Source organism: Microchirus variegatus (genome assembly GCF_963457635.1).
Source record: "Microchirus variegatus genome assembly, chromosome: 23".
NCBI lineage: Eukaryota > Metazoa > Chordata > Actinopteri > Pleuronectiformes > Soleidae > Microchirus > Microchirus variegatus.
In genome coordinates this window covers 10975460-10997042 of record NC_139824.1, presented here as the reverse complement: position 1 = coordinate 10997042, position 21583 = coordinate 10975460, and the positions used below count along the sequence as shown (strand labels likewise).

The following is a 21583-nucleotide window of genomic DNA, read 5'->3' as shown; positions in this document are numbered from 1 at the left end:
TTGTCCAGAGGTATCAATATGTGCTTCTGCAGCACAGAAAGGCATTCATATCATCAAAAGGTGGAAAACACCCATCCACTTTTCCTGCTCTGCAACTAACAGTGGTGTGTTTGGAACACACACACAACAACTTTTGCATACTTCAATGCCCAGAATTCCCTGCCCAATTACCCACAATGCAAGTTCCTTAAGTATGGAGGACACAAAAATTAATACTGAAATAAACAGAAAAGAAAAACACACCTATTAGAAACTTCATCTTGTCAAAATAATATCCAAACCCATAAGGGGAAAACTTTATATTTATATTAGTATAATATAATAATATAAATATATAAAGGTTCCTATATTATAGGAGGAAGTGTGGACTCACTGTAGTTTGACGGTTTATCAAATAGTATGTCGGTTAAGAAGTCCAGGGGGAAACCCTAGTATTTGTCTCGTGGTTTATTATTTTTTTCATTTACTATAGGAACTTGTTATGTAAAGGTAGACACAGCAAGGTGACCTTAACAGGTTTGCAGACTGGAGGAAGTGAGGTAAAACATGCACTGGAGCCTGGACCAAGAGCTGCATCCACAGGAGCCACAAACTGAGGCACAAAAGACATAATTGTTGACTAATCGACTAATAAAAAAATGGGTGGGGCCATGTGAGAGTGGCAAATAATAATACAGTGTAAAGGGGGGAAATCTTAGTTTAAAGCAGTGCTTTGTGATTCTAACTGCCACAGCCTCAAAGGGAATCTGCACACGTTGCTATATTAGCATGATTACACTACTAGTTCTCAGACGACAAGTGGCACAGTCGCTGGAACATCTCGCCACCATCTGTTGGCTTTTACACAGCTTTCTCATGCACATTCAACCAAAAAGCACTTACACAAGACTCACGAAAACACTGTCCAAATGAGAAACAATACAACACAATATGCTTTAAAAGCTTGGCCCCAACAAACCTATGTATCTGATAATCACAATTCCATTTATATACACATAAGAACGGAACTAAGAGGAAAAAAATTAGGTTAAGGGACACGTACTGCATTAACCCTGTCAAACTAGTGAGTCAGTAATCAGATTTTGTCCCCAAGTCACATATTTTTTGTATTTCCGAGCATTACTGAAGTGTTTTTGTTATAATTTGGATAGAAAACAATGATTTGTTATGAAAAAATATGTGATGCATTCACACTCTTATTAAAAGACCTGTCAGACATGATGGAGAAGAATCAGTGGGGGGAAAAAAGCACATTGACATACCAGTGTCAAACCAAATGCAAACTCATTTAAATACAAGTAAAAGCTTTCTTCAGCAGAATAAAATACAGTATAATCACATTTTCATTTCAGTGCATATTGTCCCAAGGACAAACCACATCATCCTATATCGAAATCATTGACGCAAAAAACACCGTAGTTGTCTACCATTACATACCTTCTGCCAAGGCTCATGAAGAAGATGATGGGGCCTTTAGTCCCACTTTTACTACTGCATATTCCATAGTAGCCAGGATCACGCTAAGGGCTAATTTCTCCAAACCAGTTTACAGTAATACATATCCATATAAACATCCATCCATTCCGGTCTTCCTTAATACTCCAATTGATTGTGAACCACTCAGATAGCTCAACAATCACAGCCCACTTCAGCTTGCACTTCCGTCTGGTGTTCACTGCAGCAGAGTTAGGAATGGGACAGCATGGGACGATACTAGAGCAGGATGGGGAGGGCATCATGGCTTGGCAGCTGTTCCTATCAGCCCCCTTTTTTTTTTAGATCACACTCCCCCTATTTCCAAGCATCCTAGTGTCTCTTCTCATAGGGTGAGAAACATGCTTTTTGCCCACCACGGTCATACAGACTATGGGAGCCAAACAGAGATGGCATTGAGTGTCTGACTAAGATGATGATGACGGAAGGGGAGGGGGGGGTTGGAGTTTTGGGAGGAGATGCCAACTGAGTGGAGTCACACTACCGTCAGAGGCCTCCTGATCCAGCAACATTGCAGCATGACAAAGGCAAGGGGTCTTATCCAACTCTCAGCAAGAAAGGGAACGCATACATACAGCAATACTTTACAACATTCGGATGATACTTTTGCTGAGTCAAAACAGCTTTTGCCTACTTGACATAATGTGAGTCAAAGAAAATAATTAAGCAATAATAAAACAGTGGGTAGGAGTAATGTGTGTGTGTCGTTATGTGGACATGGCCTCCATATGTCACCGAACCTGAAGAATAAGACTTTTGCTGTGTGGATAGATTTTGGTCATATCATGTGGTCAAAATGTGTTTTGCTTTGTAATTTAAAAGGTGCAAGGTGGTGATATTGGTATCGGACACAACAATCGCAGTCATCCCCATTACATCACCTCCCCCTCCACTTCTGCAAAGATTTCCAGCAACAGACTACGGCGTCACATCCTGTGTTCTGCCCTGTCAACAACAACATTAGCATGAGAAGTCGACTTCGACAGGCAAAAAAACCATCAACGAAAGCTGTGCTTGGAGCCACCAATGTATTTCTGCTCGCATAGTTATTGTGGGTGGTGCAGAGATGCATAAGAGACTCGTTGCATTTACACTTCAGTTCGATGTGGTCACCGTGCGTCTCCAACCACCTCCTGAAGTGGTTGGGCAGATCAAATAACAAGCTGTCCTCGGGTGTATTTACACCTGTAGTGGTCAGACACTATCCGATTGCAATCCGATCACAGAAAACACATTTCAATGCCAGGTGTGAAGGGGGCTATTGTGTTTTTTGAGGAAACATACAATGGTCTACACAATTAAAAAAACAATTGCCAAATCTTCTACACCAATCAATGTAATTTGTTAGTTTAAAAATTTTAAACTAGTTGGAAGTGTAGCATCCTGCCAAAACCACCACTCAGGCTCAGTTTAACTGCACTTAAAAGACTAATTACGTTTCATGGTTTGGACAGCTTAATGCAACTTAAAAAGCCTTTAAGTGCTCTAATTGCTAATGCGAATATACTGTCATCGAAGCCTGTTAAACTGCATACTTAAACTCATCCACTGTACCTCCAATGGAAAACGATACTGAGACAGGCAGGGTTCCTGCATTTCTGCAGCACCAGCAGTTGGGATATTACACCGTCTCTTCAGGACATGGATCAGTGTAAACAACATGCAAACAGTTTATTTGTGTTTCAAGCAGTTCTGCCACTTTGTGCTGAAGGTTGCATGGATTTTTATGTGAATACAGCCACAAATAACTATTATCTATGCAAATATTTAGTAGGTCAATGGCGTCATGGACAGAAAATGAAGTCAAACTCCTTCTGTGTATGTTATGATCTCTGGTAGCCGGTCCTGCTGTGCAAGCATGTTTGTCAGAAGGTTGTTTTTTGTTTTTTTTAACCAGGAGCATTATTATGCATGGTAAAAATCGTTTCTCCAAAGAACAAATCTGTCAAATCTTCAACATTATTCAGCTAACACGAGGTGTTAAATTGTGGGATGTAAGTATAGCTGAGTCGGATGTTAAAGGAGCTTGTTTTTTTAGGTTTCTAGTGTCTATTAGGCGATAAGTGTTCATCATTCAGTGTGTTTTACAGGGTCTCATCCTCTCCAAATCAAGTTAAATAATTCTGCATGGTTTGACCAAATCAAAACATGTTTAATATCCGTTTTATACTATTTACTGAGCTCTCTTTGGTTCAGATCGTCGTTAACATTAGCTTAGCTCACAAACTGGATGCGGAGTTTACACTTAGCCGCGTGCGAGTGGCTGGGCCATCTGTCCCATCTGAGTGGGCTGTGGGTAAATGACCTGGCCCCCAGCTGCACTGACTCATCCGGACTAGGACAAGCTTCTCTGTTTGTTGCTCAGAAAAACACAGTGATGGGGAATCGGTGATGGAGAGACGTGGCACAGGATGAGCACAGGGTGAAGACAGGGGAGAGAAGGTCAAGATCTCTGGTGATAACAGAACAAATTAGTATGTGCTATCATTCCATCTGCCAGAAATCCTTTCCGTGGCCACACAGAAAACAGACCATCGTTTACAGCCAGTGGATACGACATATTAAGAAAACCTTCCTTATGTATTAGTTTTATACCCTCAGAGCATATCTGTCCTCCGCAGGAAATTAAACATACAATAGATTTCAGAGTGTCACCATTTATTTGCGTTTGGCAGCTGGAAGCCACAGATGAAATACATTACTTAGTGCAACATTATCAAATATTAAAATGTATTTTTTTTTATTAGCTTCTAAGTTATCTTATAAGAATTGTGTGTACCTGAACAAAGACTAGTTTTCAAGTGTCAGTAATTCTCATTTTCGCATGTGACATTTTGAGCTATTTTGGCAAATATTTGACGGCATCTGGTGACGCAGATATGCAACACAATACAACACAACATTTCCATGACGGTGCAGTCTGACACGAATGCATTTGGCAAATATGCAATCTTTGTAGACCACAGTGCAAGCCTTACTGTCAGGACACTAAAACTGTGCTGAACAAAGGCTGTTTTCTGAGAGAGAGGAGTGTCAAGCGCGTCAGAGGTTTTGGCGCTCTGGGCCTTTGGTGACGAGGTCTGCAGAAAGAGAAGGAAAGGAGAGACAAAAACTCCCCTATGCTGAGTGCCACAATTTGTATAAATCAGTCTTTGTTAGCGAGACATGACTGGGATTCTTGCTATTTTTACATCCTTGAGCACCAGAGAGGGTGATTAACGTACAAGTAAGAGTGCATGTCCTTTGGCTAAATGAGGCTGTTGGGCAAACGTCATCACCCCTCTGTCTGCTGGAAGGACAGGAGGGGACTTCCATGAAATGTGCATGACAGGGGTCAGGGGTCAGTAGTTGGCCAGTTCTACCACCAGTCCCTGACAACAAGGTCGACTTGACTGCTGAGATCACAACTATATTTTACTGCATACTTGTTTGATAAACTCACTGCATGCTTGACCTGATGTAAACAACAGCTATAATGTAGCAATGGATTGAGTCAGAAACTTAAACTCAAACAGGGGTTAGAATATCATAAGGTCCCTGGTCCGTGTCTTACTTGTAACTGGTCTATTATGTGGCCATACACATACGCAGCATCCATTGCGACTCCATAGAAAAAAACAAATCTCTACTATGTTAATGTTATGAACTGTATTTCCGCCAAAATGACAGTTTCACCTGGTCATAATAGGCTTCAAACAAGCTTTGGTGAACTAATGACCATGACTATGATCCCACAACATAAATGCAGTGCTAGATGTTTGAGGAAAAACATTTATAAAATACTAAATAAGCTTTGTATGTGACGTATTTCTACTTGGTTTGCACTGCATTAACAAAGCTGTCATCGCTAAGACAGAGACTGCACCAAAGAGCCACACATTGAAATAAAGAGACTATTCAGACACTTCACGGTAAATATACTGAGCTACAATGAAAAACAGAGAGCCTACCTTATGAGCCGTACAGCCAGAGACGTTTTCATTATCCCTTTCACCATTTCTGTTACTGATAGTGAGTAAGCCAGCATGGTGTTGTTGTTATTATACTTATTTGCGCCTTAGGTCTAACGTTATCATGTTGCAGTGTGTGTGTGTGTGAGGGTCTGCAGTTGGAGATCTCTCCCTCTTCTGACTTCCTGTTCTATGTAATCAGGTTGTCCCAGACCCTCTTAACTGCCACTGCTAAATCAGAGGGGGTGGGACAAGAAGAGACGAAAGGGTGTGTTTGTTAAGTTTGAACAGAAATATACCCCCAACACATTCAACTCACAACAGTGGAATTATTTCATTTAACTACAAAGGTTGTCAATATTTGTTAGATTGTGTTTCATCATCTTGCAATCACTACAATAATCAGCTAATATTCTATTTTATTGCAAATACACACTGATTATGCGACTCAGTCAGAAGGAAAGTAACATTTAACCACATTGCACAAAATGATACACAGAAAAAAAGGCTTACTGGTTCATGTCCAAACCAACAAACCACAGCAAAAACATCACTCCAAGCAAGTCTAGATGTCATTACATGGGGCCAGTAAAACTCATCTCACCATCTCATGCTGCCTTGCCATGTACTCTTGTACCCAGATTACAGCAATTAAATATTCAAGTTTTCATTTACATTCTAAATCAAAAGTCTGTGTGGGGCTAATAACCATAGACAGATCTCTCTCCATAACATCTCTTATTCGGGGGGTTGCATCTGAGGACTCCATCCTCTTCCCTGGATGTGAGTCTTCCTGTGCTTCCTGTGGAGACTTTATGATTCTGTTTCCCATCTGCACTCTCAATAAAAAGAGTTCAGAGATGCCACAGCATGGGAAGCTTCCTCTATGCTTAACAAAAAGCTCTCCCTTGGCAGAACACGGACCCCAAACTCGCTGCAAAGACACTGTCATTGACTAGGGGTCGAAGAGGAGCTTAGAAACAACATTTCATCCAAGTATCCATACTTATGACTCACTTAACTGCAAAACTGAGGCAGTGGTGTGCTTTTTTTGTTGTTGTGCTGTAATGAAGTACCCAATCATTTGCACAAAAGCATGTGATGCTGCCGGGCATCTAAGGAAGTAGTCACAGAAGTATAAAAATGAAAAGTCAGTGCGAATTACTGTGGAGACCATTTCAAATTTATGTCACACAGTATGGCGTGAAATTACCACAATCCAATATACCAATATGGGTTATTTCATATCCAGAAAATAACACATCACAGAACCGCACATTTGCAGTTAACAAACAGCCTTTGCAACATCATTCTAGAACTTGATTTGGGGCCTCAGACATTTGTGGCTGTCATTCAAAGACACGCCATCCTCCTTTATTGCAACACAATAAAACAAACTATAGACATTAGTGGCCATTAGACATGTTTCTATAATCACACAAAAGATTGCGCTCCCTATAAAACTTAATGACAACAACTCAAAAAAAGATTTACTGTCCAAATAAACCATTAAGTCGAAAATGTAAATTTTCCCAAGCACCTAATGTGAATCAGAGAGGACGGGACTTCGGATCAGACCACCCAGGCAAACACACTGGAGTGCAGTAACAGCAACATTAGCTTGTGTGTGTTAAAAAATGTACTGGGCAGTACAGTTCAGGACTACATGTACTAACTCCCAACCGTCTCTAAACTTTATCAGATATCACTCACATCCACGGCACAACTCTGCTCCCATGTGAAATGCAGCACCGCTCCCATGCGAGAGTCAACCCTCTTAATTTCTCTCCTCTCCAAGCGAAAAACAAGAACATATCTTTGTTACCATGAAACATCCCATCCTTGCTTTGCGTGAGTGCGCTCCATCTTCCCACACAGGTCAGAGACACAACAGTGAGAATATCTCGAGTCTCAATTCGTTCCACAAGAAATCTCAACTGCAGGAATTCTCAGAAACCAGACATCAATTTTTAACAGAGTGCAAATCTGAGACCATTGACCTTGCATTTTGTACAAACTCTCAGTTAGCCATATTCCAGTTAGTATTACTGTATGACACAATCACAAAAAGGTATTTTGTGAGGCCAATTCCCATTGAAGTCTTTTGGACTTTTGGACAAAATCATATAAAAATCAGTCTTTTTCACCCATGATAATTGGCTTTTTTTTGCATTACATCACCATGATTTTTAAAAACAAAACTATAAGTTAATGAGGCCCTCACACAGCAAAGCGAGCAGACACCAGCCTGTGTGCAGGCAACAAGGCCAAATAAGTTGGCTCCGTACCCGATAAGCCGAACAGTTGTTTTATGCAGCTGGGGACACCATGGAGGTAACATTTGTGCATTCCTACCTTGCCAGAAATAAACTGGTGAAGTGACATGTGTTGTGTTATGTAAAGACAGTAAGTGTGCGTAGTTGTTTATGCCATTTTGTGAACACCGGGCTTATATTACGCAATGCTTTGAGGACAGCGAGTGAACTTCGATGATCAAAAACACTAAACGTCAGCAGCCGTGTCTACATAGGTAGCCTCTCTCGTGAATGCACTATACATCAGTTGGAGAGCATTCTATATTTAAGCTCGTCAATCGTGTATCGATCCATCAAGAGCTACTATTCTACCACCAAAACAACCTTCGTTTCATAATCGGCACAAGCCCTCGCTCCCTCCTGTAATTTACAATCTCACCGTCATTCTGCTTTCATGTGCAGCTGTGAAATTCTCACCCAGCCAGGCGCCATCTGACCCCAACCCTAACGGTCTGCAATAACTGTCCAAAAAACACAGACTCTGGTGGTAACACTGCTATCTTTGCAAACAGCGCACCCAAAGACCAACAGTCTAATGCAAGCACGCCTGAAGGGTAAAAACAGGTGTTCTGAATTTATGGGCTTTCACAACAACAAGACAATGTCACACGTCTTCAAACTATTTTATATCACAAGCTAAACATTCCAGCAGAAAACAGACATCACAGCTTGGTATAGCAACAATTATACTTAAGACAATCATATTTTTCAATACAACTTGTATATCTGGAGGAGAAATAGTGACGCTTACCGAAGTTTTCAACCACAGGCATTACACTCTATCCGGCTTTGTTGGAGAGTTTTTCCTATGCCAACACTATGGCTCCTAGTACCAATTCCATTAAATCCAGAACCATGGCCCTGCTGTTACTCCACACACTTGGACATAGGCAACTGCACAACTGCTGCCGTTGCTGCACTGACCCTTTCTTGTAGGGCGGGGACAGGAACTCTCCTTCAAGTAATCATTCCATATCATTCATTAGAGGATCGAGTTGGGGGGAGGCAGAGAGAGAGTGAAAGAGAGGGAGAGAGTTGAGGAGGATGTAACAGAAGAGAGCATGCAAGAAAGATGATCTGATCAGTAGTTCTGCAGTTATGGGGCTGACTGTAATATTTTGGTTAAGTTTCCTAAAACAAGGATGGATCACCTAATTTTCGTTCGGCACCACATCCCACCCATCGCTCCCCCAATGCTTCAAGCTCAAACCATGCACACAGAGTAAAGCATTAACTCGGGTTTAAATATTAACTTCACATCATGTATGACTGAGGGAGCACGGCGTCAGTAGCTGTGTATAATATAGGAAACCTGTTGAGCACACACTGTATAAGGCTTTTCATCAAAACTAGACCAACTACCTCTGACTTTGTTTTCCAGGAAACACTGAGCTTTGTGAAAAAGAGAAAAAGGAGAGAAAAACACACACACGGCAAAATAACATCCCTTAGTGGAAGTTTCCACTTTGTTAGCGCTTTTTATCTTCCTGGTCATCTGTTCCCCAAACACACTCTGGGCAAAAAGATTTCCTGTTTTGCCTCCTTTTGTCACTGTGGTCGCGTTTGGGGGGTTTGTTGGGTGCTAACTTTAGAACCTCTTTCTATATTAACATTTACCTTTGCGCTGCAACAGCAACGGTCTCGCAAAAAACTGCACAGAAAGCAGTGTGAATTCAAAGTGGTAGTCCAGGCTCAGACTGAAAGGGAATGCTACACAGGATGCACTACTGGGAACTCAGTAACTGAGGTCGATGATTTGCTTGTTTATTGCAAAACGTTTTACTTCCGTTGGAGAAAGAAGTTAGAAATCACTGTTCGATGTGCATCGTTTAAACCTCTGACATAATACTCACAAACTTGCATACAGTATACACTGTAGAGTTTACATATTGCAGCTTTACTCTAATTGCACTGAATCATCAAACATGTTGCTATGTTTGTAACTATTACAAGTGGAATATAGAAAACCCTCAGACAACCCTCAGATTTGTATTTTTTGACAGCCTGATTTTTCAAAAAAAATTAGGTCAGGTGCAGAAATTTAAAAATAAAATGTACTATGGGCATGACAACCCTGCACCAATTTTGCCACGTTTGTTAGACTAGAATAGTTAGAGCTGTCATCATAGCCATAGCAATGCTGTCTGATTTGTATAGCACTTCTATGTTTATCATTTGGTGCATTGTTGATATGTATTTATTTTAAATGGACAACCACCACATGCTCCCCTTTATAAGCGTATACTCTTTTAAATGCATGCATCGGTTGCCATTGTAAATTCTGAATTACAATAATATGATTCAAAACGGTTTCCAAAACACCACCAGGGTGAGTTTTAAACGTTACAAAACGCATTAGGCTGCCACTCTGTTTTTGACAAACCGCTCCAAACAGAATTTGGAACGATCATTTCTGTATCTGACCTTCTGCTGAGGGTCACAAAGCTAATGTATGCAAAGTGCTGAAAACAATCATCAAAACGGAAACAAACGGTGAGAATAATAACAAGGTCAGCGGTTTTCAAAATGCAAGTCAAATCTCTGTACCTGGCTCTCGAGTGTCCACGCTTTTTGCCCGGGGAGACGAGCGTTTACGAAAGAAGCGGGCTAAGTGAGCTGTTGACCAGTCACTGTTGTCAAATGAGCACGGCCACTTTCCTGCCTACCCTGCTGACTTCCCTCCCCTCCTCTTACTGCGTTAAGTCTGCAACACCCTGCTCCAATAACCCCTGACCCGCAGGAAGTAGACACAATGGACTGAAAATAACATACCACCTCCTCTGGCAACAACTGCCCACCGCAACCCCCATGGTCATGCTGCTGCTGCTGCTGCTGCTGCTGCTGCTGCTGCTGCTGCTGCTGCTGCTGCTGCTGCTGCTGCTGCTGCTGCTGCAGCACAGCACACCTACAACACACTGGCTCAAGTGAAGTGGGTAGAACCTAAAATATCTGGCCCACATGCTAAAAAGTACATCATCCCACACTCGATTCCCAGCTTTTGATGCACTCCTGCACATGCACAATACAGTACAAAGAGTCGAGAATCATTTTGACTACATGTTGATGTATTGTATTGAATTTATGTTTTGATAGGAGAGTGCAGCAGCACAGAGGTCTCGGAGAAGCTCAGGGTTTCACACTACAGCCGGTTGTGGGTTGAGCGACAGACGCATGACTGTCCCACTTCTTCCTGCAGAGGGGGGGGACCACTGCATGTTGAGAGGGATGACATCTTGAAATTCAGGACAAAATAAACCACCATGAGGCCATGTTCATATTAATTTGCTTTAAAACCAGCATGCTCCAATAAAGCGTCTAGTTTCTATATTAAAGGCTTTTTGATTGATTACAATGCAACAAAAAAATGAATGTATAATAGGTTCTACGTTAATACTTTTAGTCCACTCTGTGTGCATGCTTCTAACCTAATCCCTCTCTATGCACTGAACAGTGGCAGTCTAATCCAATCAGCCCAATGAAAATTATTCCTAATCACATTTAGCTGCCAGTGAGAGGTTGCCTTAGATATGATCTAATTAGCCACTCTCCTGCTACAGTCTGTCCATGAGGAAATGGCTCGAGATGCCTCAAACAAAGATAAGGAAATGGACTCTGATATACGCTTCTGTTTCACTGGTGGTGTTACTTTCAATAACGTGTTGCCTGGTTACTCAAGATACACAAGATAAAACAAGATTCAAGATGGCAGAAATAGCCCATTTATTCTGGTTGGAAAACATGTGAAATTATTGCCCTGCATTGAAATAAATGATAATTCCTTTCATAGATTAAAACACAACATGCTTAGATTAGCCATGTTTGGTGTCCTGTGCTATGAGCTGAGCTGCAGAGCATGTCTCGGCTTGTTTCTCAGTCATCTTACAGACACGCCTCCTTTTTCAGCCAGTCCCCTGAAACTGGTACACACCTCCACTCTCTATTGTCACATTCAGTTGATACTGCTTCACTTTCAGTTGAAAGGGAATGTGCGTGGTGCGAACGCATACCTGAGATGTTGTGCGCTGCGTGTGCGTTCATGCGATTTCCATACAGTGACTCATGTTTAGTGTAGAATGTGTGGAATCCCACCTACACGGTCATTTTAAGCCACCAATACAGGCAGCAAAGATAACAGTGCAATGTATTTTTACAACGCAACTATTATGCAAAACACCAAAACAATATCAACAAAAAAAATACTTCTCTCCTGCCCTCTCCTACTGATGCATGCCCTGTTGCTGGACTTTTGACACACCGTAAACATCATATTTTTCCATAAATTGTCTCTAATTTTACATTAGAAAGCTCCAATGAGAGCAATAAAGTGATTTTTGGTGGCGATGGTTATGGTAAGCAACTGACTGTCACAGCAGCAGGTTCTCTTTGGTGAATGTGAGAAGAATTCATAATTAGACTTCCCTAATGTTGCATTAAAACATTAAAAAAGGGTTGCCCTGCAATAATAAGTCTTCTGCGCGACACCAGAAGAGCAAAGCATTGGCAGGTCACCATGACTAACAAGGCTACACGTCAAAACATTCACATAACATACATTTGTACTCAAATCCAGATGACCAATCAATACCTTTAACTTGTAGCCACATTCTTACATATGGCGCCTTTAAATTTTTTGCGTGATCCGTAGACGCTGCTCGCCAGCAGGGTGTATTTTGTAGGTCTGCGCTCAAGGAGTGCTTTTCTAGTTTTTAATTGTTTTAATCACTTTGACCAAACATTAAATTAGAATACAAAATTAGCTTACAAAAGAAAAACAAAGACAAAACATAGCAGGTTAACTAGTGTAAACCGCAATAACATCAAACCCCCAGTTCAGTTTCTTGGGACAGTTCCGTTAACATGTAAATGAAAGTAAAAGACAAACACTTCGGTTTCATTTTCAGATGGTAAACATTTTCAAGTTCATTCAGAAACTGACAAAACAACTGACAACTATCTAATTCATTTCATGGTTAAGTGACATGACATGACACAAGTATTTGACTGTCATTACGCTGAACTGCTCATCTGAAAGAATCATGCTGACACAAAGGGACCGTTACTCTCTGACTGATACACTAACACTGAAAATGATTCCTAGACTCAATAATTAATTACCGTTGTTCATACAGTGGCCCCTTCAATCTGAAAAGTCTGAGGACAGTTTGTGAATACAAATGGCAGCCCATTCTCAAGCATGGGAACCAAAGCAGTACTAGAGGTCATCTGACCTCAGGATAAGTTTCTCCACAAACCCCAAGTTTATCAGTTCCACAACATCTCCTTGTACGATCAGGCAGTTAAAACATTTGTTTGTTTGTTTGGTATTCATTCTTGTAATTAATGGCTGCCTGCCCCGTCCTGTTTGCCTCCTATCTGCGGCTCTCGCCAATCTGAGCTCTTGCACAAAGTCACATGCACTTGTCGAAGCTGCATGGTTCGAATTCAACACATTCCTTCGGCATGGCAGATTCGGTTCACATGATCAAACTGTTCCTTGCCCACTGACGAGAGAGGGGTTAAAGAATTCTTCTCCAGCCTCTGTTGGCCTGTACACACAGCCAAACATGTACACAACGGTTGGAAAAGAAAACAGCCAGTGGAAGAGGACTATGGCATAGATCACATTAAAGATATGTGTTTTGAGAACTAGCCAAGAAGCAGTTCTGATTTTATCTTACTTTTACACAAAATCATTTTTATATTATATTATATTATATTACCTCCTAAAACTACAAATTTGTATATTGTAAAATTGCAAATGAATCTGTTACATAAAACACTGGTAATGTAAGCTGTTGATAATAAAAGGCTTGTGTTGGAAATTCCCTGAGAAATTTCCCACAGTGTTAGGTGGATGAACATAACATAACATTACATGAGAGTAGAGGACTATTTACAGATTTTAAAATGTTCTAATGTTATAAATGCAGCAATTTAATCGTCTCTTGTGTGTATATCAACACAACTGCTTCCCTGTGTCCACACACAAAAAGTAAAAGGGAAATTAGTATGTTTTAGCCATGTTATTTAAAGTGTAATTAATAATATTACCAACCTGTCTCTGCTTGAATTTCACTGGTTGGTTATCCAAAAGCCATGGGTATAGGACTGAATCAAAGGCGGTCGAGGTATTCCAGACGTTTTATAAGACACACCAGGAACAGGCATTAAAAAAATAAATAAAAAAATAGGAGTGCCCGATAAAGTTCAGAGACATGCCAAGAAAGAAAAAGTGGACAAGAGGGGTAAGTCCTTCAGACTCTCAGCTTCCAGTCAGGCTGGAAACAAATACTCTCTGAGAGCAGGGGTCTCTGGTGCATCCCTGTCTCTCTTTCTCAGTGTGTGTGTGTGTGTGTGTGTGTGTGTGTGTGTGTGTGTGTGTGTGTGTGTGTGTGTGTGTGTGTGTGTGTGTGTGTGTGTGTGTGTGTGTGTGTGTGTGAGAGAGAGAGAGAGTATATGATTGTGTGTACATGTGTGCAAGTTCAACCACGTCCTCTGGCTCTAGGCCAGGCCAAAGATATCGGACAGCACCATAGTAACACTAATGCGATCAGGGACTGTGGCCACAACAGGGCCAGTGGTGAAAGGCAAAGAGCCATCCATCTTTCTCCGTCCACTTCAGTTTGCTCTTTGAATTCTACCTCCAAGACACACAAAAGAAACCGATTTCAAAACTAGTTCAACAGACAAACTGGAGGAAAGTTGATACAGACAAAACATCTATTTTACTGAGGGCCTGTCTGTCTCACAGCAACGTGGGAAATTACACAGGTCAGTAGCAATATTTCACGTTTAGTCTCCAGGCTGACCCCCCCTCTACTAACTCAGCTTGTTCTCCAGCGAGACAAACATGCACAAATATTGGTGCACGCACAGCATCGAGCCAGAGAAGAAGGGTAAAAACTACCATGACAGCAGTGGGCTAAATTAAGGGGCTGCAGACACAGCGGCTAGGGTCAGATCTCATAGCACCACATAGCTCAAGTGCCAGCTGCAACTGTGTGTGTTTGGGTGAATGTGTGTGTGTGTGTGGGGGGGGGGGGGTGAATGTGTGTGTGTGTGGCAAATGACAGGTGAACCTTTGGAGTTAAATGTGATACAGATGCAGTCGAACACGTTTCTACCTTCAAAAGTTACCTTCAAATCTTCAACTCAACAGAAGCAGGGGCATATGACAGAGGAGTCTTTTTCTGACAAGTTTGCAGAAAATCTACAAACCAAAACATAGATGAACACAGCACTCATCCAACCATCTGAAATTCTATTGCACCAATCTAGTTTTGACACAACAGAAACAAATGTTTCTCGATACTGGATATTTGTAGACAACCTAACAACGAGAGAGTTTTTAAAACACTGGGTCACAGAACGTTTGGCAGCACTTAATCATTAATACCAAATTAGTCACATTTTTTCAGTCCATGATTTCTACTGCATCAACACGTGAAAAGAAAACATTATCACATAATCAATACAATTGAAAATGATGCCGATAATTTGGTTCCAGATGTCAATATGTATCTATGACAATATACTGCTGAACTGTTTTGGATTGCAATTATTTATTTAGTCGGACGATCAGTGGATGACACTGTTGCGCTGCATCCCAGAGATTCTTCTTATCGTTCACTAATCTGGAACATATGAATGGGAATAGCGCTCCTACAATATAGCTATCCAGTTAACCTCAGCTAAGCAGATTTTAGTTGTTGTTTTTTTTATTCAATTACACAAAATAAGTACCATAACCACAGAAGCATCTCACTTTCTTTATTTGTGGGATCTGCACCAATAGGTCAATCCCTAAACAAGCAGGTGTGTTTAAATCATGAGAGACTGTGAACACACAGCTCACTTGACATGAGTGCAGACGCAGCCTGAATCTCCCTGTTTCTACTGAACAGGTGAGTGTGGCAACAGTGTCAATGTTCCATGTGGACGTTTAAAGGCCTGAACAGGCCTTCAAAGTGTATGATTCTTCAGCGATTCATTGATTACAAGTGAGTCACAGTGACGTCTTGTGTCTGAGTGTAGGGAACACCTAATGAACTGCTGCATGATGCACAGCCTGGAGGTCAGCATCAGTCTCCTTTTCATCCTCCTTTATGTGAGGGACAATTAGCTGTGGTGGCAAAGGAAAGAGGCAAAGGAAGACAAAGATGAAGAAAAAAAAAAGATACCAGCAGATATTAAAGAATACACAAAGGCACAAAAGGATAAAGAGAGAATAAGAGGAAGAGAGAATAGGACCCCTCCTCTTCTCTCTTCACCCACCATCTGGTAGCCATCAGCGCCTCACACAGGAAGGGGCGGCCATGCCTTGCTGGGGCGCCAGGGAGCGGCTTCTCTTCCCTCCCAGTGCTACAGAAACAACAATCAGCCAGTGCATTGCATAGCTGTGCAGTGTGAGCCCATCCTAGGCTAAGCTGAAGAGCCAGCAGCAGCAGCAGCGGCTAAGAACCAGGTGCTCACACCCCAGCAGACCAGCAAAGAGGAGCACAGAGCGACGCAACATTCCTAGCGTCGGTGCCTGCCAAGAGGCACTGGGAACAGAAAGAACGAGGCAGAGAGCCGAGAGCCGCTCTCATGGAGCACTCTAGTTTCTCATCCCATTTGCCGTCTATTTGCTTAACTCGACAATGACAAAGTTATTGATTGCCACTGTGGTATATCCCAGCCTGCATTTCACTCCATAAAATGTATAGTCCTGCATCATTAATCTTGAAGAAGTTCCCTCTGTTTTGCAAGAATTCAGGGAATGCACATCATCATAAATTTGGTCCAACTTCTGTGTATGCTTTTTTTCTCCAGCACATGCACACACACACACACACACACCAATCTGATGGGAACAGAGAGCCCTACAGTCTTTGTGCCTGTGTCCTCTTAATATCACTGTTCTCTGTTCACATTGGACTACAACTACACTCTGGAAATAGAGCAGACTCTAAACAGATACCATATTTGTTGCCTGTGTCACTAGCTTACCAGCACTCTTCATTTTTGAAAATACGGTAAATAAGAATTGTATGACCCAATTATAAGTAATTAAAAAGAAATAACACTACAATGTGTACAGTTAGCGTCACTAAATACTTTCTGTCATGTGTGTTTAATAATAGCTGCACTTGAAACTCTTCAACTTGGCACAGTGACAAATGGCACAAAAGGATCATTTTACGAGAACAGTTTTAGTCCAACAGAAAAAAAAACTCTGAATCTGCTCCCAAGTTTCAAACAGGAAAACCAAGTCTGCATGAGAACCAGTTCCCCACAGTCCCTCCCTGAACTGCTGCGTGGACTTGGCTCTCAGGTCAGTAAACAGCTGCACTGGGCAAAAAGAGACACATTGGTTTACAAAATGCTTCAATGTCAGCCCTGACCTACTATTACATTCAAAATCATTGTTCTACTGAGGTAACTGACTGGGTTTCAAAAGTGACACAATGGTGCGATGTAAACGTTTGAGGAGAGACTGTGCATAATCAGCACACTGCACCATCCACGAGGTAAACACAACCCCACGTTTACTTGATCAAACGCTGCCTCATTTTGAAATCCTTGCAAAAATATTATAATTTTTTTATTTTCGTTTCCAAATAAACAATATAAAACAACTTGCTCCAGTTCCCGCTATTTCAAGTTTCACATACAGCAACATCCTCTTCCATTTTTGGATGAACCAATTTCACATTTAGACATCAAAAAAGTCCAGATTTTATGCTGCGGCTAATATCTTGATGGGTATGATAACAACAACAACAGCTTCAACCTCATTTCCTAATCATAAAACTATGTGCTGGTATTAAAAAAACGGCTGGGTTTTGAAACCAGACTTGTTACTTTACAAACTGGAGATACGATCAGAAATAAACTGTCCATACAAATATCACCGGTCTTACAATTAAAAATTTCACTGCATGACAGCCTCCAACAAAAGCCAATGTTAGCAACATTTGTAATTTTGTTGTTATTTTGCTTAAGGTGATGAATCAGAAGGATACTTCACTGCACAACCAACGTTTTCTAACTCAATCGAGAGCCTACAGCAACAGAAACAGTTTTAGGCTTTGGAAAGACTGTAGATCTCCTACAGAACTATTCATGTCAGACTGTGGCCGCGGCACAGAATCTGGAACTAACTTGAGGTAAGTTTGATAAAACTCTGTGGCTTCTGACTTACGATCTTTATTGATGTGATGCAGATCAACCAGATCCAGTCCTACCTACTAAGATGTATTCAGATTGTACACATTTAGGACACCTGTTGTATTCCACATCAATTTTGCGACGCCGTATATTAGTAGACTTCATCCATGAAAGCAGTGACTTGTGAGTTATGGAGGACATGGAAGCCACATGATGGGAAGAACTCCAAAGCAGTGAACTGGTGACCACATGGTGACAGAGACAGTGGGGTGCAAACAACAAACCAGTGGTGCTAGGTTTGATTGATTCCAAAATATTGCTATTAGAACCACAGAGACACATTGAGAGCCAACATAGATGTGAGCTATTGGGGTGATATATGCAGCCTCTCAAAAACTGTGGTTACAAAAGGCTTTGACAGACAACTTGCATATAATAATAACTAAAGTTGTACAAAACAGAGATAGACGATATATATATTTTTGGATAAAATAATGCTTGGGTATTTAACTATGTGCAAAAAGAAGCAGAGGTTTGTTCTATTTCTGTAGTTGTTTTTTTGTGATGCAATTACAAGACAGTCTATAAATATCCATAAGAGAATACAAACCACGATCATGTCTATTGTGTTTTTTTTATAAACACATTTGTCTGAAAATACATACCCCATCTTCTAAAAACACATTTGCTCATACAAACAACCCTGCTCGTAAAAGGTCACTTTACAAAACAAACCGATGTTAGTGTCATTAAAAAAAGCTTATTGTGTTTTCCTTGTCTAGCCTCGTCTAACCATGGCACATCGGTTGGCACCAGTTTGGCGACAGTAAAACAGATACACCTATGTATAAGTGATGATATTCTGTACGTAGAACAAAAGTCAGCCAGTAAGGATAACAATTGTAGTAGCACAGATATTAATATTTAATGCTCATTTCTTTGTAATGGACATTAAATAATTAATGGCACATGCAATCCATTTTCAAGCTGTGGCAGATCACACACATCAGTAGTGCGCCGAGTCCAAATGCAGTGTTGCTTAGCTGTGTTGTCGGGACACGGTCCAATATTTCCTTTGTTAGCCTAAGAAGCTAATGCTGCACAAGTATCCCTCTGTTGCATCCAGGCCGGGCTGCTTTGTTTGTTTCTTCAAGCATGTGGGGAGGGGAGCATTACAGAAAGTGAGTGTTTGTTCTCTGTTCCACTTGCTAAGCAGATTTAATGAATCCTCTACTTAATCAAAGAGATATGCCTTTGTTTTCATCTGACTGACCTGTCACATTGGTTGCATACATATCTGTCTTCAGCAATGTGCAAAATGACAATCGTTTCTTGTCAGCCAAAGACAGATGCAATGGCTAACGGCCAACAACGTGGTGTATACTGCAAATGCATTTAGTCCCAGCTGAGAGGACTAAACATCAGCATGGAGTATGTCCTCAGTCTCCCTTTACAGCCATCAGAGGAGGACTTTCAGGGTTCGACATTTTCCTTCATCCGGTTTACCCTGGAGTATTGTGCTCCAGCACTGAGGCCCTAGTAAGGGCCAGACAAAGTGTATAACAAAATCCTAATCTGTTTCCAGAGGGTACATGCCAGTGGACAAGAGGGATTACAGTAGTCCATACAGAAATGTGCAGTGGGGTTAAGAACTTGGAAACTGCCCAGTTATTTATATGATTAGGTGCACTGCATTTTATTAACTGCAAATGTAGTGTTATGCATACAATAAAAAACAGCCATTACCATAAGGCGTAATATATCGGTAATCTAAAGATGTAATGCATATTCCTTAAATATGAATAGTGTTAAAATGTGTCTTTGGTAAGATGTGCATACTTTCATGGTGAGATCTACGTTAATCTTGCTTCAGAGTGCTTCCAAATGACACAAATGTAAGTGATATCTTACGTGTGGTGCTATAAAAATGACCATGCAAATCCATCAATGCATCAACTCAGTGCTCTGTGATAATTCACTGCAGATGTCGGTGATATCACTCGCAAAAGCTGTTCCTTTAAAGCGGGTTTTGCAAATGGACCGAGAGAGAACTTTGCCGATTGGAAAGGTAAGAAAGATGAAGGAGGAAAAATACAACCAGATGGACACAAAAATCCACAGTGGATACAGTTATGACAAAATCTGGCTAGGGAAAGTCCTACAAATGCAACTGTGGTCTGATAACTTCATGTCGACTGTGAATGAGACATCAATGGCCAGGAAGTGCTGAGTCTTTCCCACAGTAACTCTAAATGCAGCAAAGAACTATGAAAAATGCTACAGAAGCACAAACCACCACCAAACCTTAAAAGCACCCGGATTGCTCTCCATCATGTATCCAGCTCTTAATCAGATCTACTCCTGACTCCGCACAAAATTTCATGGAAATGGCTGAATCCCTTTTATATTCATAGCTCTGCAAACAAATAGTGGCCGAGGTAATTACTCAGGTAATCCTGTACATAGGACACATTCTATATATTAAATACCAACGAAGTTGTGGAACAAACACGTAGCTATTCCAATGTGTCACTCAAAACAGACAAAAACAAAGCACATATTCTTGATCCCTTTTATGGATGTATACTGTACATTTAACCGTTCTAAACAACAACAAACATGGCCAACATCAGGTGGCAGGGACCAAAATTTGGAATGACCGCCTTCCTCAGTGGTAATGAATTAAGAGGTCTTTCAGTGGCATGTCGGCTGAACAAGCTTTTACCTTTGACCTTCACCAATCAGCAGCAAAGCCTTATGGGCAAACTTTGCCCTAAGTGGTTAGCCGGGCAAGCAGGGGGGGGGGGGGGGCATCAGCCTCTAATCTACCACTGCTTAGTCTGGAGAAGGGGATTAAGAGAACTGGCATGCACCTATAGCATTTTAAAATGTTCTGTTTGTTTATTTTTCGTTATCATTAAACCTGAAACAAAATGCTCACTGTAATTTTAACACATGTATGCATCACGTTGATTTTTATCCATATATCACAATAGCACACAGACACAATCACCTTTCACGTTGATTGATGTTCAGAGTGGTAATCGAAACTCATCTCAACTTGGCCAAATTACCAAATTATCACGACGAAGCAGCTCACACTTGCACCTGACCTCATTCATCCAGAGCGTCTGACTGTGCAGTTGTTTGATTAATTAACCAGATAAGAAAAAGTCTGGGTCTCATGCTGGTAATGAGGCTCAGACAGCCAGTGATGTTACTATGTACTAATGGTGAAAAGTAAGCTACAAGGTGGAGGTTGCGTCATATATATACACAATATGTTCCTTTTCGATAGTGTTATTTTCAACCACAATGAGCAAAAATGAAACCAAATACAAAAGTCCCCAGATGTTATTATTAACTTCCCTATTTTGGGCAACAAATCAAAACAACTGGTGGTGAGTTGCCAGAGCGGCGACATTTGAACAAGTTGTGCAGATTACGCAGCTTCATGTGACCAAGCATTGTGACCTTTCACAGAGAGGGGGAACCATGTGTCAACCACCCACTTTTCTGTTAATAAGTATTATGTCAGTCGGGAAAAGGCCACTTGCAAAATGCATAATATCTTGTGGCTGTATTGCATTATGGACCATAAGGGAGTGATTCAGGAGTTGAACTGAAGAGAAAATGTAGTTTGATTCTGGGAAATCTGCTTACAAAAATGTGTGT

The 21583-nt window shown here is 41.1% G+C and overlaps 1 protein-coding gene across 3 annotated transcripts in view; it reads right to left on the bottom strand.

Moving 5' to 3' along the window:
- The window catches only part of gab1 (GRB2-associated binding protein 1), a 42875-nt gene that overhangs the window by 18011 nt on the left and 3281 nt on the right, over window positions 1-21583 (bottom strand). Inside the window, exon 1 of one of the 3 annotated variants that reach the window (XM_083909433.1) lies at window positions 13815-13948. The exons of the other annotated variants lie outside the window; for them this stretch is intronic. The gene's annotated coding sequence lies outside the window, so the exon portion shown is untranslated. Of the gene's footprint in view, window positions 1-13814; window positions 13949-21583 lie in introns of those variants that run through there. 3 annotated transcript variants of the gene reach the window in all.